Source organism: Puntigrus tetrazona, chromosome 20 (genome assembly GCF_018831695.1).
Source record: "Puntigrus tetrazona isolate hp1 chromosome 20, ASM1883169v1, whole genome shotgun sequence".
NCBI lineage: Eukaryota > Metazoa > Chordata > Actinopteri > Cypriniformes > Cyprinidae > Puntigrus > Puntigrus tetrazona.
This window is the reverse complement of record NC_056718.1, coordinates 19127107-19141063: the sequence shown is the minus strand read 5'-3', so window position 1 is coordinate 19141063 and position 13957 is coordinate 19127107. Positions and strand designations below refer to the sequence as shown.

The following is a 13957-nucleotide window of genomic DNA, read 5'->3' as shown; positions in this document are numbered from 1 at the left end:
TAAAGTAAAACAGGCTCAGGAGAAGTGATTTCAGGATGTGCCCTGCTGAGTACGCTGCTTTTTTTAGTTATATAGTGAACGCTCTCTTGACAGTCACCACTCTGGAGGATTGATGGTTCCTGAAGGCACAAACTTCTGCTGTCACCAATGCATGGAAACAAAACATCCCTCATTTCCGTTCTAAACAGATGCTTTTTCATTACAGCCGCACAAATAGATTTAAAGACAATGCTGTCTGTTGTGTGATACAAGCACATTGTTACAGAGTAACATTTAATTATTTAGTATTAATACGAAACCATTTTGATACAGATATCAGAAGTTGTCTTTGTGATATAACCTACCTGTACAGGAAAGCAATACTTCCAGGAATACTTAAGATTAATTATTGATGCAGTAAATGTATACAGGAGGAATTAAACTTTATAATTAAATCGCCATCGCTATCATGATACATGATTATTATTATTTTACAATGAACAAACAGACTATTATAATAGCATATACATTTAATCATATATGTTAGAGAACTACTGAACTACTTTTTTTGTCCTCAAATGAAACGGCTAATTAAAGAACACTGAATAACATGCCCTTGGGGAACCTGCTTATTGATATAATGATCCGCTTATGACAGTTTGGAACATATCCATATGATCTTAGAATTAATACATGACAAATATTTGACAAATATACAAGAAACGGAAGCCGCCACATCTTGCTACAACTTGTTTCACAATTTCACTGGATTCTCAATACTCCTAATGCATAATACCATGACTAAACAGTTGCAATATGTCAATGTCAAAATGTTCAAAGGTTTGGGACGGTAACTGTAATCTCACCCCAGCGGCAGTTGGGCAGTGAGGTTACTTCTCAAGGTAGTTTGTGCAATAGATTTGTCATTAGCATCAAAGAGGGAAAACTTCCATGAGAAGGGGAAAAATAAAGGCAAATCCCAGTTGGGGGTTCAGTGAGGTAAGCAGAGTATACCGTGGTGACGGGAGGATCCTTCATTTCCCTCGAGTCCCTCTCCTCATCGCAGGCTGCTGATTAGAGGAGTGCTCAAAGCTTGGCAAAGGTCCAGAGCCTCACCTCAGCCATTAAAGTTGTTCATTCAGCACTAATGCCAGCTGAGATCTTGTTCCTGTCCTATTGTCCCTTAGCCACAGACCTGTCAGGCCGCTTACTTATACTGAGGATGAAGCAAAGAAACAGCCAAACGTCCATCCTGCCCTAGATCTTGTCGTAGACCGCAATCTCTTCTCTGCCCATTACCGTGAACATGACAGGCTTGTACCTGTCTGCATGCATGGCATTGTAGTCTTTTTATTTGCTTTCACACTCAGCACATTGTCTCATCAGCAGTGACTCTGGTTGTGGGACAGCTATGTGTAGGCAGGATGTGGAATGACGCTGTTTTTAGATCAAGGGCAATCACATTCTGAGCAGTTAAATATTAATGAAGCTTCACCTGTCTAGTTTAGCAGGAAACGCACTATTATGTGTTACTGCATTTAGTGGGAATTTGTATACATTTGTATGCTTGCGTGCATATGGCCACAGGTAATGGATTAATAATTAATCTGTACAACAAAACGGTGGAAGATAGATGAAGCCTGCTCTTTATTTCTTCACAGTTAGCAGATGGTATCCAGATGATCACCTATGGTAAATACCACCTGATCTTACAGAAAACATATCACTATCTGGAAATCCCTTTCCATCTCTACAGCAAGCTTTTTGCAATATGGGGTCATTCTTTATTGCAGTGGGAAACAGTATGTTTTTAGTGTTTGTTTTTTTTGTTGTCATTTTTCTGTCTTTATTATGATAGGAGAGTTTAGAGGTGTCAAAAGCAAAGTAGGAGAAAGAGGCGAGCTGGGATTCGAACTCAGGATGCCTGTCGCACAGCGCAACTTAATGGCCACAAAGCATCTTTTTAGTGTTTTAGTACATCTTTTTAGTATTTAAAAGTAACATACATTATATACATAATACATTTAAAAACATACAACATTATTCAAATGTTTGAGGTCTGTAAAATTTGAAAAAAGCATTATTATTCAGCACTGAATGTCCTATGACATTGAAACCATCATAACAATAAATTTCTGAAAACCTGGCCATGAGTAACAAACCAGACAAAGTGTTCACAAGTATTTTGTCAAACCTTAAATATTTCAGGATATTGCATGCTAAACAGTTTTTAATTGCACATCTATAAAGCAGATTTTTAAATAACAAGGCCCAATTTATGCATCTCATTTGCCACTCTAATTAAAGAATGATTCATCTACTTTAATTAGCAGAGCAAATTGTACCCTATCAAAAACAATCCAACACATTTTAATATGGTGCCCTATAAGAGATCTATCGGTAGCTAAACCAGCAGAGTTGTTTACAGAGAGACTTGTTCAGACAGTGAGTGAGAACCCCCAGGGAACCGGATTAGGTCCTTATAGTGTTTTTATTCTCTGTGTATCTGAGTGGGCGATGTCACAGGGGATCCTGGCTCCCTGTTGGCCAGATTCTCTTAGTCACCGAGTTGCTCTCCAGAGGTCAGACCTGGTCAAATATATTTAGCTGTGTAAATTGGATTCTGTGGTAAGGGCAAAAGTCTGCCGAAGAGCTGTATGTTTAGCTCGCAGATGTGATTAACTGATTCATCTTTGGGATAACCGGGATGGTCGTTATCACGGTGACTCCTGACAGCTTGATATCATCCCACAGGTTGAGTAAATGCTCCCTGGAATGACGCCGCAGCTGTGGGCCGATGTGGCCATAACTCTTGATCCGACAGCTCATTCAGGTGACCCTGAGAAGGGCTGCATTGCTGTCACTCATGACACAGTGTGGCGGTGGTAAATATATTAGCATAAGTTAAAATTAATCTTCTCTGCGGTGAAGGGGGTGGCCGGAAGTCACCGCTCAGCAGCCTGGTTCCCCCGTAAAATCTTTTATTATTGGGATTGTCGCAGTGCACACCTGTCCAATGTCACCGTTTGTTCATTTAAAGTGAAATAACCCTTGCTAAAAGCACGCACGCTCACACAGACATATAATTTCACGCCGTGATCTAAACTCTAATCGTATCAGTGTCTGGGCCTGGCCGAGAGTGATCGGTGAAAGCGCATCTATAAAGGGATTTTGTAAGAATTAGCCCGGTGAGCTATTTTTAGCCCTGCGGGAGGTGGCGGGAGGTGGCGGAAGGAGGGGTGAGTGGTGATACCATGTTGTTATACGGTGCACTCTGTGGACAATCCCAGGGTCAAAGGCACTGAGGCAAGACTGCAATTAAATCAATACTTGATAAAACTTGAAGGTTGTTATGCACAATTGCTTGTTCAAAAGGCTGCCTATGATTTTTGTCAAGTTCTTTGACCTATCTGCAGTATTTGTGTTCGCAGCTCTAGAGATTTAAAAGGCACCAAAACAACCAAGAAGAGCAGGCACTGCGAAAGTACCTCTCAGTGTAGTCTGTTGTATAATCCCTCTAGGGGCCCCATTGCTATTTTTGTTCCTGGATATGCGTCACGACTGGGTATTTTCTCTGGTGACTAGCTTACATCAGTAGGTCTCCTAGTATACGCTCTATCAGCGAGAGCCTTCTGATTGATGGGAGTTTCGGCTGGGGCTCGCTGGCGTTTTATTCCTGACCTCCTAGAATGGACAAGGGGAATTTGAGATCGTTGGAATGTTGTGGATGACCGAGGACCTTGAGAAGCCAGGTTGGTTGACAAATCAATTTTTCCCCTTTCTCGAGTTGTCTCTAGCAATGGGTCTAGCGTTGATCAGAGAGGTGATATCCCTGTCTGTGTTTGTAAACTGAAGGGGGGCTGATGCGACTGGGAGGACAGGCACGGAGGAGCGTGTGTTAGCTGTTTTCCATGAGCTGCAGCAAGCTGTCAGTGACAGAGTCTCCGCTTGCTTGATTTCCCTGTATAGCTCGCATGCTGCCGTGACATTACCACAGCGATATAGCCTTGCTTTTGTTTTCCTGTGCATGACCCTTTCTTTTTCCATTCTCTCTTGTGTTCTGATGTTGCACTTGTTGTTGTAACGGGCTTGATGGTATGTTGCTGTTAGACATCCATTGATGCTGATGCATCCTCGGCGTCTGTGCGCAGAGGAATGTCAGCTCCCTTCTCAGTCGCGGGACACCCCTCACATACCCCCACCAATTTCCCCCTCGGGTTTACATGCCTCACATCATCCATCAATTGCACTGGGAATTATTAAAAAATGCTTGTTTGCACAATGCGCCTCATCTGTCTCCGGATATGCCCCCCCTCTACACAGCTGTCTGCCTTATCAGCATGGCATAATTCATTATGTGAGGGATAGCTCTGGTGATAACGCAGGGAAACACCAAGCGAATGTCATCAGCGCATGTATCCCACTCCTAGTTAAAAGTCACCAGTTTAAAGATGCATTCGTTTCTTTTGCATAAAACTTAGACTTGTATGAACGTACCAACTAAGTTCCATTTAGAAACCTTTACAGCGACCTTGAAATGCAGGGCAGGAGAGCGTATCCTCTTCCTTTTTTTTACCATCCTCCTCCTCTTGTTGTATGTCTGCTTGCGTAGAGTGAAAGAATTGTAATATGTCTGTCTGATAGCAGTGAAATGATCCTCCCTGCCAAGTGTGCTAAAGCATTTTCCATTCACAAATACTTGACGTTCTGGATTCGTCGGCTGTACTGTAGTTCGGAGAGGTGTCTCTGGGACAGGGTTCGGGAAATGCCCTATTTGACGTGCGTTAAGGACTATCAAGTGCGCGGACTGGTTTGCGTAAACATTTCATTGTTTGTTTGGAGTTCGTTTTTTTTTTCCCTTGGGCTCTGAACATCTAAAGTGTGTCAGCTGAGGGAAGCCTACCACCACGGATCCTTCTGACCTGTCGGTGTGATAGAAAGCAATTACCGATCGGAGCGGGAGCTCTGTCCGCCCGTGAGCATGAGAGTAATGCGATGTTAGCCTGTCACCGCTGCACTCACGGGATTACAACAGACCCTCGTGCACAACAACCAGATACAAACCCCGCTTCATCAATTGCTCTGTCTTGGCACTGGGACAGGACGTAATTGTGTCCAGGTTTGGACACTGCATTCTTTACCGCTTGTTTTCTGCTTGCTATTATTTGATTAGCCCAAAGTCCTGTTTTTCTGGATTTGTGTGTATGTGTGACACATATTGACAGACCTATGCTCCCAGAAGTCCTTGGAAGGGATCTCCTGTTTTTTTTTCTCTCAAATTACTGTTTCATTTGAAAGGAATTCAAAGGATTTTTTCACCTCTTTACTCACCCTCATGTCATTTCAAACTTGTAGGTTTTCCTGTGAGACAATTTTAACGATTCACTTTTGTCTATATAATTTAATTAAATGGGACTAAAGATTTCAAGCTTTAAGGGATCATAAACGTCCATGTGCAAAGTCTTCTGAAGACATATGTTCAGTCTGTTTAGGAAAGACATTTTAGAAAGAGGCATTTAGTGTTTGTCAACAAATCAGTTGATTCATAGGGTTATTTTACTATGTACTATATACTGTTATAATGTTTACTAATATTTTTAATATAATTGTATATTCCTATTTAGCTTTAATTTGTTTCTTATTTCAGTTTTAGTGGTTTTAGTACCAGCTTAAACTTTTTTCAGGTAGTTAGGTCATTATTTAATTATTTGCAGTTATAGCTTTATTTCCATTAATCATTTTTGTTTACAAATTATAGATCACTTCTTATCTACAGAATGGCCCAAGGTGAGTTAGGGAAGATAATGGCTTAAATTGAGTTTTTCAGATGCCTCACTTTCACTATTTAAGACCTGGAATATAGTGCAGAAATAATAACGACCGCTTTTATACTTATGTGCTTATTCTGTGTTTTGTTTTCTGAATCTCAAAACCTCCGGTTCCCAATTAATTTTAACTGCAATGAAAAAAGATAACAGTGCATTAATCAAAGTCCTTCTTTTGTATTTCACAGAAGGAAAAAAAAGAGAGAAAGTTTCTTTAAAACCATAAAAATGCTATATAAGTATTTGTCCAACTATCAAGATTCTTTCAGCCTTCGAAGAGCACAACAGACCAGCACTTCATTCAGCATCTAACCTTGTGTTCTTTTGTGTTTCCTACACAGTGTCCCTGCTTTTGCTGTCTTTGTACACTTCCTCTTTTCAAGCTTTACTTGAATGAAACAGTTTCTCCGCCGAAAGGCTCGCCACTCATTTTCACACGTTAGTATGCCTTTTCCTTTTAATCATGACACATTTTTATTCCCTTTCCAGACAGAAGTGGATGTTATGCATCTTCGCATGCTGATTAGAATCAGCCATTTACAGTTAAGGACCTGATTTCTTAGAAGTACAGAAAATAGTGTTCTGATGATAAATTCCGCCATTCAGTGGCTAAGCTGAAGGCAGCTCCATTTGGAAAGTGAAATGAATAGAGAATCACAGAGTACAGATGGCAGGAGGAGGCCACCTGTACACCTGAATGATCCTCAGTGACCTTGCACCACTGCACTCCTCCTTCTGTTGAAGAGGAGTGAAAGAGACAATCACCACATCCATGCTCGCCCCTCCCGCGTGATTCGCTTTTTTTCTGTGCTGACACAGAAGCCTCGTTTTGTCATGTGTTGACAGATACGGATGAAATATCTTTGTATTTTGTTGTCTCCTGACAACGGGTTCGGCATCTGGACTCTTGAATGATTCTGTAGTGACCATCGGTGCAGGGTAAAAGTCAAGGCTGCTCCCAGTGCGGTATTAGAGAGATGCTCAGGAGACAGGCAGCGTGTCCATGGTGACAAGACTGGCATTTTGCCCCTATTAACTTCTCTGACCTTTGTGTGAGTTAATGTGGCTATTCTATGAATTAATTATGCTGACGTGTAGATGGTCTGCCTATGTTGTCTGCTTCCTGTTCACTACTCTTCTATTCGGTTAAGCATTTTCTTATTTTTGCTTCAGAGCCTATACATTTTTCTTGTTATATTATATATATATATATATATATATATATATATATATATATATATATATACACACACATATATACACACACACATATATATATATATATATATATATATATATATATATATATATATATATATATACACATATATTTATATATACATAATAAATACACAAAGCACACACACACACATGTATACAAAAACTTTGGCTTGAAAACCTTTAAAATTGTGGATGCTATTAATCATGATTAATCATATTATATTATATTATACAGTAATTGAAAAGCAGAAAAGCCCATTTAAAACACTGACTAATTCATTCAGAAATCAGTCACTGCCATTTAGTAAATTAATTGAATTAATATATTTTTAAATAATTTTTTAAATAAAGTTTTTTGCTTTAGTATTACACCTAGAATATCTTCAAATGAAATATTTTTTTGCGCAGTAGCTATAGTAATATAATATAATGAAAATAATAAATACCATTTTAAATGTGGAAATATATAATATTATATCATTGTTTATATTTACATTTTTGTACAGCTAAAAGACTGATGGCCCATATACATTCATTTGTTTTTTATGCATATCCTTTTATTTTGCCCCAATTAAAACCAGAAGAAACATTTGGTGAAATGTACAGCTGCTGCCATTAGAAACCACAGATGAGCAACTACAGGGCGATTGCAGCAGGGTCTGATCGAAAACAGCATGGCCAGGTTTTCATAATGAATGCTGAGGCTTTCATTCAAACCTACTCTAGCTGTGCCTTGTGACGCAAATGTCACTGATCCGAGTGCCAGAAGAGTGTGGAGGTGTATGGATGGAGGTTGGACAGACCCTGACTGCGTCCCCTCTCTGCGTCTGTGGCCTGATATCCGACTGGGCTAAGCTCTCCATACCTTCTGTTCGGTCCTGGCCAATGCCAGATCTGTAGCAAACAGTGAGACCTGGATACCCGTCCTGAGCCAAATGGGCAAGCACTCTGTGACTCACACTTCAGCGAGAAAGAAGGTGGAATAGACGTTGAGATTCACAATCATGATTTGTTTTTAACGTGATCTCCTGAATTACAGTTGTTAATCATGCTGTTTACGTCTTGAGACGCAAGTAACGCAGCACAGAGTGGGCAGGAAGTTCAGTCACGCTGACCTCTCGACTTAAAGCATGTGAATGTAGATTCCAGTGTTTGAGTGTGTACTGAGCATCGCCGGCAGCATTTTGTACGTGTCTGTGTGCATTATACTGTACGTGTGTGTGCAGGCATAGCATTGGCCAGGCCCAGTGTGTGGGCTGAACTCAGGAAGTGGGCAGGCAGGCATGTGGCCCTCTGCCACTTGGGCCCCAGGGTTCCTACCACAGATGGCCCACTGACATTAGCCCAGGCCTGGGGTCAGCTAAGACATCATATGGAGAGAAAGAGAGAGCGAGACTCATGACATTCTCAGCCTGAAAAGATGAAAAGACAACAGCGAGATGAAAGACGCACAAAGACACTTTACCTTTGCTCAGGTGAGGCTTCTCGCGGCGCTCGGATCCGAGAAATGGAGAGCGGCGACAGCCAGGAAAATGGTGGGTTTATTCCATGGAATCACAGGTGAGCCCACCTGTCTCAACTGAATCAGCCACATTCCTGGCAGCTTCACGCTGGAAAATCGGTTCGCTACAATCGAGATTCACATAAAAGCAATTTACGGTTCAGATCTATCCCAGGTACAGATTTGACGTTTAATAGCATATATTTACAGACTTTTATTGCGCAGGCATAAATTTATCCGACATCCCTGTCTGAACTCACCTTTACGGTATGGTTTAAAGGTAAAAGTTTAAAGTTGAACGTCAGGCGCTTTTTTAAAGTTAGGGTCTTTTTTTATCTCTTCTTTTTCCAAACAGCCCTGTCAGACATATCAGAGTTTTTTTCCTTCTGCTTTTTCTCACCCAGACTCCCTCTGCTCTCTGAGAGTCTGTGGCCTCCATTATTAATGCTGAAAAAAATCTGGCTTTACACACCAGGCTGGTGGACTGTACCCTATAAAACATATCATCCAGCATATGAGTCACTCCATGCTGGACGCAAGATTTTATAGGCAATCGTTTCAACAAATCCCTTTTTTTGGAGGTTTTTGTAGAGAATGAGGCTGGTCACAAGCACATGTTGCATTTTAGCTGCTTTTATTCTAACTAGTGTTGTTTTAGAATAATTGTTATTTTGTCTATTTTGTATTTGTTTGTTTTTTATTATAGTTAAATTTTGTTGTTTTAATCAGTTTATTAATATTATTTATTATTTAATATTATTGTTGTGTTTAATTTGTATTATTTTTTAAAATAAATTTTTGTTGGAATCATTTTAGTACTTTATTTTTAAATAATATTTAGGTTATTTCATTTATTTTTTTATAAATTAAATCATACTATTTTAAAAAGTATATTTAATTTTTTGGAATTTCAAATTTTAATAATTATAGCGCTTAAATTAAATGGAAAAATAGACATTTTCCCTCCTCGGCAAGATAAAGTTTTTACTTATTTTATATGATTATTTTAATCATATTCTTTTAATTATAATTTATTTTCTTAATTTGAATCATTATTTAATAAAGTGTATTTGCTTTTATTTTAGTTGCCAGTGACGCTTCTCTAGTGACTGTTAACAGCATAAACCAGCCTGCATCAGCATCGTTCTGGTAAACCTGTGCATAGACCAGATTTAAACCCTATTTCCCACACAAAGCACCACAGCTTAACATGTCTAGAGCACGTGTTTGTTTGCTAATCACTTCCTCATAGCTTTTTAGTACTGCAACACAGATTATAAAAATGAAAAATGATACAGGAATGATGCTAGAGGAGGCCGTTGGCAATGCATCATCTTTCTTTATCTGTGGACAGAGATACAAAGAGTGTGGCATTTCATAAGGGAATCATGCAGAGGTTTCAGAACAGGAAAGAACCAGATTAATAGAGAAAGAGATAGGTTACTGTAACGAAACCCACCTGAATCTTCAACCACCATAGAGAAGAGAGCAGCTGACGTTTATTCATCCTACTGACGCTCTGACGCGCTGACACCGAGGCAAGGTGAGGGCCTCACTTGTATTTTTAGCCTGTGAATGGAAGGAGCCATGAGTTGAGTCAGAGGGAGGAATAGACAGAAAAGAAATGGAAGGAAATGGGAAAAAAAAATCTGCAGGCAGATGGAGAGGCAGCAGCCGTGGGTTGCTGTGACTGAGATTGTGCTGCTCTATTTAAAAACCACAGGAGTTTGTTAATGCTGCCGTGGGGTACATGTTATGTGTGTGGAGATGGAGAGACAGGAGTGTGTAAGTAAGTGGGAGGACAGAGGGAAGGAAATAGAAAAACTGCCGCTAGCATAGCAGCCCTCATTACAGTGCGACACAGATCTGACCACATAATGCTGTGGGCATGACACTTATCTATGAACATTATAGCATGACTGTTTATTTATGGCTGAACATTACTGCCTTTTAACCTCCGCCCTTGGTAAGCATTGATGTTTAATGTCTGATTATGGATATATTGATTTCTTAAATCGGTTTTCAGCATCAACTAGGATTGTTTTGATAGCTTCGATACCACTAAGAACTGATGGTTTTCTTTGAAACCATTATTACTAGATTTACTGTAAATACTTCTCAATTAAGGATACATTGCTTGTCAGGTACACTACCATTCAGAAGGCGCCTATACACATTTTTTATGTTTTATGCTACCTAAGGGTGCATTTATTTGATTAAAAATACAGTGAATGCAGTAATTTTTTAAAATATTATTAAAGTGTAAAATAGCAGTTTTCAATTTTAATTTTGTAATCATAAAATGAGAATAAAGAAGTCCTTAACTAAATAAAGTGTTATTTTATTAATTTATAAATAATAAAGTATTTACTGACCTTAAATGTTTGAATAGTGTTGTTAAATAACATAAATTAAATAAAAAATATCAATAAATTAATTTGTAATTACAATTTTTAATTTTTTTTGGTAACACTTATTGGGAACACTTATTCACTATTAGCTACAACTTTTCCCTCAGTAAACTAATTTGTTAATAAACAGTTTATTAATAATTACTAAGATAGTTGTTTAGGTATTGGGTAGGATGTAGAATAAGGTCATGTAGAATAAGGCATTAATATATGCTTAATTACTACTAATAAATGACTAATATTCTAATAATTTGCATTCTAATAAGCTAAAATAGTGTAAAAAAAGTGTTACAGATTTTTAAAATTATTATTATGTAGGTTATGGATAATAGCATACTTGATCAGAATCACCCACAGTACAGTACAGTATCATGATTTTTGTGATGTAGCTGAAAATTCACATATTAATTTAATCCATATCTAGCCATCAGCCTTTGACCCAAGCTACTGCATTATGCTAAATCACTTGAAACTACAACATTAGAACTTACTTAAACTGTTATCCCAGGAAAAGGAGCGTCACTGAAACATTGTAAAATTGCTGTAAATGTTTGTAATGGAGAAGGCCAATCCCCATATGCCCACTGTGCTGAGTGTTCGTGTTGTTCATTTCTCACTGCCAGTTAAGGCAGATCTCTGTGTGATACTGAGGAGAGGAGACTGCCACTCGTCCATCTGCGTACAGTCACACCAAACAAAAGCCGAGCAGGAAGCCATTCAGCAGTGGGAGAAACTAGATCTTTATTTGGTTCTGTCTACATTTATCACCCATGGAGACGGCCAAAGCTGTCCAGGTTGGAAATAAAAATGGGCGTCCTTAGAGAAAAGGGGTATCAATTTTTGGCTCCGCTATTGGATTGTATGAATATTGCAGTTTGGTGGAGTCAGTTATTGGTTGCATTAAGTCAGCATGCGGCCCTGAAGAATGAAACCTTAGCTGCCGTAAGTTTGATATACTATTAAAACGTCTTAACCTTTTTTTTTTTTTAAGAAATTAATACTTCTGTTTAGCAAGGATGCATTACACAGATCAAAAATTACAATTAAGACATTTGTTATGTGTTACAGCAATCTATTCATCAATCAAAATGCACCACAAAAATATTTTCAACATTATTATTGTAAGAAATAATAATCATAAATGTTATGTGAGCATGTGAATTATGTGAGATGATTTCTGAGTGTGTGAATGGTTGCTGAAAATTCAGCTTTGCTCTTGGCAGAATAAATTCCATTTTAATATAAATTTATATAGAAAGCAGTTGCTTTAAATTGTAATAGTATTTAATAGCAGTTTTTACTGCGATTTTAATCAAATAAATCCAACCTCAGTGAGCATAAAGAGACTTTAAAAACTTGTTTCCAAAAATGTCTGATGTCTTTTCCCATTCTTTTCAAATGTCTAGACTTTATTCGGTCTACATGTTTGCATAAAATGCCTTATGGCATTCCATATCCATTGAAGGTTTTGCAGCGTATACACCGAAACTCTGTCTGTGTTAAACAACACCAGTGGACTGCCTGTGGGGATATCCCGTCAGCAGGTAGACATAAACACACTGAGAGATCCTCACACACTCAGACTCCAGCATATGCAGGGCACGCATGTCTGGCCCATGGAGAGGGAGGAATGTGGAAAACCTCGTAACGCACCTCTGATTTTCCACTCCTGCTGCGTACACATCCCATTATCAGTTTTATAAGAACGCTGGAAATTCCTCCAGTGAGGTGGCTCCAGTGCACAGATGCCCCGGGCGGCACGGCTGCTACATTCCTGACTGGGGGGCCTCTTTCCGAGACAACTTAGGGTGGCCCCTTCATGGCTCGTTTAATAGTGATATAAAAAAACCCGTACACTCCTTTTCCCCACTTCTCCAATCATCAGCTTGCAATGCAACACCACATAATGTGTGGATAGGGTTGCATGCGTGCATGTTTTCGCGCGTGCAATATACTGTGACCTCATGAGCTGGCAGGTGAGGCAGTCATTCGCTCAGAGTTTGTTGATCCAAAAGTAATTAAACGCAGGTTAAGTGTTTTTAGCGATGGAAAATCGAAAAGGAACTGTTGATAGATTTCTAATGTGTCATGGTAGAGGATTGGCTGCATAATACACAGACAAAAGGTTTCTAAGCCAGACTTCAGTTTGAATGTTATTTTATTCTTGTTAGTGCTTGAAATGGGTGGATTTATAGTTGTCAGAACATATTTTGACAAGAACAATACCAGAAAATCATGTCCTGTAGATGTAATACAGCCAACACAACGCAAAATGTTATGTAGCCGTACTGACTCTTACCTTCTAGAAGTCCTATGCTTGTATTATCTGTGTCAGATATATAAACACGCAGAGTTCAAATACAGTGCCATGGATATTGAATCAGGCTTTTTCAGCAAATAAATGGTCGTGCCTAGAATTCATTTAGCAGTCTATTTTACACAGTAACAATGGTATCAGGAAGTTTTTTTTTTTTTCTGATGAAGTCCGAATTAACACACTCAGAACGTGTGACGTCTGCGTCTGAGATTCTTGAGCAGATTTGACATAGTCACATTTCACTACAACTCAACAATAGAAAGTACACAAACGGCTAATCTGGGTTAAAATGGAATCAAGCTTGTTTTGTTTTAGAAGTGTTACAATCCATGTTTGGTATTATTTGATTGTTCTGTTCTAAATTTATCCCAGAACTATGTGTTAATCAGGTGCAGTTGTGACGTGGCGGCTTTAGCTCAGATCCTTTTCATTAAGCATCATCATCATCATCATCATCATGACGTAGTATTTGGGTGTTCTTTCTATATTAATCTCAAACATCTCAATCAGGTGCTGCAGTGACAAACGTGAAAATGACAGATTACAAATTGTTAGAGTGTTCTGTTCTATATTTACCAGGGAACTATTTTTATCTAGATGACTTTAGCAGTTTTTGGTTCCTGGGTGGCAAATATTGCTGACTACTTACTAAGAACTGATTAATGGAACTGTGAACCCAAAACACTAGACAGACTTTAACTAT

General features: G+C 38.8%; 1 protein-coding gene across 4 annotated transcripts in view; it reads left to right on the top strand.

The window, feature by feature from the left end:
* The window catches only part of hivep2a (HIVEP zinc finger 2a), a 69730-nt gene that overhangs the window by 24945 nt on the left and 30828 nt on the right, over positions 1-13957 (top strand). Inside the window, exons 1-2 of one of the 4 annotated variants that reach the window (XM_043220380.1) lie at positions 3583-3731; positions 6146-6242. The exons of 2 other annotated variants lie outside the window; for them this stretch is intronic. The gene's annotated coding sequence lies outside the window, so the exon portion shown is untranslated. Of the gene's footprint in view, positions 1-3579; positions 3732-6145; positions 6243-13957 lie in introns of those variants that run through there. One more of the 4 variants, XM_043220377.1, reaches the window with a different exon arrangement.